Source organism: Pygocentrus nattereri, chromosome 6 (genome assembly GCF_015220715.1).
Source record: "Pygocentrus nattereri isolate fPygNat1 chromosome 6, fPygNat1.pri, whole genome shotgun sequence".
In the NCBI taxonomy this organism is placed as follows: Eukaryota; Metazoa; Chordata; class Actinopteri; order Characiformes; family Serrasalmidae; genus Pygocentrus; species Pygocentrus nattereri.
The window spans coordinates 26,747,956-26,752,929 of record NC_051216.1 but is presented as its reverse complement, the minus strand read 5'-3'; positions in this window follow the sequence as shown (position 1 = coordinate 26,752,929).

Here is a 4,974-nt window from a genome sequence, read left to right as displayed (position 1 = left end):
CTCTCTCTCTCTCTTCTCTCTCTCTCTCTCTCTCTCTGCTCGTTGTTTTCCGCCTAAACTCCTCCTCCTGCGCGCCAGGTCAAGTCTCACAGCCTCCCACTGTCCTCACAGTGCCATCTGCCGGCATGTGACCCACATTACACTTGTCGCAGTGAAGGCACATTTACGGATTTTTGACATACTATGTAAGATTTATCTTAGACATGTCATTTAACAATCGCTTTAGTTAAATTTTGTGCTTAAATTCCTTTGGTGAAAGTCCAGTGACAAAAAGACTTATTTAAAATGCGTTTTTTATCAGAAAGATAGAGACATAAACGGTTAACTAAATCTCCCTTTATTCTGTGAATCCTGTTTTTCCAGGACAATAGCAGAGCTTAATGAGTTTATCCGTCTGAGGTGAGGCCTGGGGAGAAAGACAGGAGCCGCACACGCCGCCTGCACGCAGCCTGCACTGTGCTGCCCCCCAGTGTTGTCACCGTGCATGTACAAGTGAAAGTTTCCTCAGACTGGCTGAGCTTCTGGCTTGGTTTCACTCCAACAGCTGAAAAAAAATAGATTTTCCCCGAAAAATCACTAAGAATTAAAAAGGTATCACACCACAAATCTTTTATGGCATCGGTATTTATATCAAGACGTTAAAGACGGGCTTTGCCCTTTTGAAAACAGGTGAGACTAAAGCGCCAAACAGTAAACATGTTGTTTTCACGTAAGATAAGCTAAGATAGCTAGGCTAGCTAACTAGCAATAAGACGCATCTATGGCAATAGCTGCACTCATTTGGAACAAGTTTCTGTGATCATAACTAAAGGAAGTTCAGCCTCAGTCAACAGCTAACCTGTAAAACACACCAGAGGCAGTCCCAGTCACTGAGGGAGAGGGAGCATGCATATAGAGGGTGAGCTCACCAAAGCAGGTAGCTGACAGGTGTTCCAGCCAATAAACCAGTTGTTGAGCAGTTTCAGTAAAATGACTGTAATTGTATTTATTTTTTCTGTTTTTCTCTTTTGAATTTCGCTCCAATTACACTGATTGTTTTGAACAGGGGTGCACATCTGCAGTCCCGAAGGGCTGGTGTCCAGCACAGTTTAGTGATTTAACAGCTCCAACACATCGGATTAGATGGATGGATGGATGGATGGATAGATAGATACTTTATTGATCCCTCTCCATCCATCTGGACCATCCAGTGTAGCATGGCATTAATTCGTGAATAAAACTGTTTGAAAATGGGTCTTCTTGTATTTCTGAGCCCTCTGCAAACATTTCTCTCTGTGAGCTTTGCTTAGTAGCAGCCAAAATACAGCTTTATGCACAAGTGCCAGCCTATGGAGGATCCTGCACTGAGAGTTTTTTTGAGATTCCACAGTTACTAGCAGCTTCAAATACCTGTTTGCTGCTTCACTGTGGCATTTTTATAGCTGCTATTTTAATATCATTCATTTGTTTAACAGAAACTTTCTTTTGTAAGCCCTTATCCGGCCGTATTCGTCTGTGCTCTGAATCGCTCATATATCTTTTGGCATGAGAACTGTGATTTGTTTAATAATGTGGAAGAGTTTCCCTTTAATCAAGATCACCTGGAAAACTAATTAACTAAACTGCCTGAGATTGATACTGGTCATCTAAAAAGCTATGAGAAATAAAACACTTTATTTGAAAATTTAAAACCTAAATTCTCATTTTACTGAATTGCACAATCATTTGTAACACAGTATAGTGGATTTTATTTTTCTGCCACCAGGTTTGGCCTTTCCAGAAGTAGAGGCTGATTCTGCAGCAAAATGGGAACAAACTCTCTGGTCATGTTCTTGATTTCAGAAGAACAAACCTTTGGGCACATGAGACAAAAATGTACAAATGTGACAAAAGTGTTTTCTTCAGTAAGATTGTCAAATAATCATGAGCTTGGTATCGAGTTTGTTTAATGGAGTAACTGTGAAATTGACTTTCAACTACAAAAGGCCCCTGTTGGCTTGAAGGCCTCCTATCATTTATTTGCGGCAATTATTTTAATGAATCCCACTTTTATTCTTCTATTCTCTGCTGTTATTCCCTTTGCTGGCTTTTAGGTAAGCTCTTGTGAAAACAGTGTTCTGTGGAGTTGGTTGGACTGCAAGCAGTAATTTCATATCATTGGTGAAGCAGATTTTATTTGTCTGTTTGCTTGCTGTTTAGAGAAATTTCTCATGATGACAAGAGAGCATTGCTAATAATCAACTGTAGCCAACAGAGATTGGTTATAATAATGATTACCATTATTAAGACTAATAACATTACTGAGATCGTTCTAGTTCCCATTAGGTTTTACCTTCTGGTCACTAACTATCGAGGTTATAATGGGAAATTATAGCACAGTGTGCATAAAATGTTAATCAGTTTTCATTCCTGACCCTTAGATTTCTGAGCTGACCTCAAACAGATTACATGTTTTCACAATAACAACAGCAACAACAACAATAATAATAATAACAATAATAATAATAACAATAACAACAACACTGTTTTAAAACTCTTATTGTAATTTTAAATGAAAAACAAAAAGTGCTATTAAAAGTGTGTCCAGTAGATGGCAGTGTTGTCCTGTACGGTGATCTCTCCTGCTGTGCAGTGTCTCTCCTCAAAAGATGAAAAAATACAGACAGTCAGTGTCTCTGTTAAAGTCTGGCTCATTTTCTAAAAATCAATTTAAGCTTTTAGGTTATTGAGTAGTAAGAACACTCATGGTATTCTGCATGGGTGTTTCTCATAACGTTCGAAGTTAATTGTGAAAATTTGAAGAATATACTTATATAATTTTATTGTGTTTAGTCCCTGAATATGTTAGATTCCTGTATTTGCACCCTTGGACATTAGCATGGTTTCACATTTTGTTTAGTGAAGTGGGAGTTTTAACGGTGAGTGAATGAAGAGGAGAAGAGGAGAACAGTTGTGAAAGTTGGTTTCATCGTAGGAGAGCTAGTAACCAGGAAGGAATACTAATACGCAAACAGGAAAATCGCTGACGAGACGGTGAAGAACCACAGACTGGCAGTGTTAAATAGGATTTACACCAAGCTGAGAGAGAGAGAGAGAGAGAGAGAGAGACTAAGGGGAAGTGGCTGAGGGGGGGGGGGGGGGGGGGGGGGGGGGTCATAGCTGTGTGCCAAGGACTTGAACCCTCTCTTTTGTGTTGGATGGATGGAGTGGAGTTGACTTTAGCTGAGCTGAGCTGAAACACTTTGACTTAAAACACGTGTCTCCTGCAAGGACTCAAGTTTGCAACAAAGGTAATCCTGGCAGGTTCACATAGGTAAACATTGTTTAAAAAGCTGTTTTAATCTGCATCGACACTACTCTCTCTCTCTCTCTCTCTCTCTCTCTCACCCTCTTTCTGTTGCACATTTGCCCAGCACACACACAGACAGTCACTCACTTCATTGACATTTTGTTATTTTGTTGCTAGATTAGGACACTCTAGAGCACCTGCACATGAGCCTTAGGTCTTCATTCACCTGCACTGCATTCTCTGTAGTGACAGAGCACCATCCGGTAGCTTTGGGATGAGTTGGAGTGGAGTTTGTGATCCAGAACTAATCCTCCAACATCAGTACCTGACCTCACAAATGCTCTTGTGGCTCTTGTTCCAATATGTAGTGTAAGGACTTTCCAGAAAAAGTAAAGGCTGTTACTGCAGCAAAGAAAGAATGAATTCCTTATTAATACCTTTCATTTCAGAAGAAATGTTGGATGATCACACGTCTACAAACTTTTGTTCTGATAACCAGGCCATATGATCACAGGCACTGTATTTTACCATTAGACACATTAAATGAATCAGTAGCTGTATGAATGTGACAAAAATGTTTTCTTCATTAGGATTATCAAATAACCATGATCTTCGTATTGAGTTTGTTTAATGGGGTAACCATGAAATTGAATTCCAACTATAAAAGGCTCTTGTTAGCTTGAAGGTTTCCTGTTACTTATTTGTTGAGATGATTTTTTAATGAATCCCACTTTATTCTTCTATTCTTTGCTATTATTTCCTTCTCTGGCTTTTAGGTAAGCTCTTATGAAAACAGTGTTCTGTGCAGCTTGCTAGACCAGTAGTAGCAGTAACTGCATATCATTGTAGGTTTTATTTTTCTGTTTGTTTTTTGTCTGTCAGTGTAATTAAAACAAATATAATATAAAATAAAATCACTTAATTGGTTATTTAAAAAGCTTGAACATTCATACATCAGAGGTATTGACATCAGAGCAAGTGCAGTCTCCTTTATCAAGCTAAGAACACAACTAATGAAGAGCATGAGGGTGATGTTGGTAGGCCTAGAAATGGCATTTAGCGTGTTAAGGTAGCTAGTGGACTTCTATTAAACTTAAGGATGCATTTACAATGATAGAGCTGTGTGGCACAGATTGCTTTCTTTTCTGTCAAAAGGTGTCCAAGTAATCGGTGAATGGACAACTTTAACATCATTAACTGCAGTGCTGATTGAGCAAATTGCCCAGAAATTCCATCAGAGAGCTCTGTGTCCTATTCATGCCGTGTTACAAAATACAATGACATCTCTGTTTCTCCTCGAGGTGACGATATAATTGACTTCATGAACCTTGATATAAACACACATTCACCAGCTTATTAATACACACACAATATGTACATTCACACACCATGTCTATACAACCACTCCAGTCCTAAATGAGATGGGGGAATAAAGTGAGAAAAGGAGAAAGACAGACATGGCTGGTGAGACAGAGCTAGTGATGGCAGAGAGAGCAAACACAAGAAAAGCTCTGAAAGAAAATTGAGTAAAAGAAAGGAAGGAGAGAGAGAGTGGAGGATGGAAGGAATGGGTGTGAAGGGGGCCTTTGCCAGGGATTGCCCTCTTGTCACTCTCTCAGCGTCTAATGGAGGTGATTGATTTTTCCGCTTGCTCTTATCGAGGGGAGCAGCCAGCGTCAATAACAAACGCAGCATCAGACGCATGG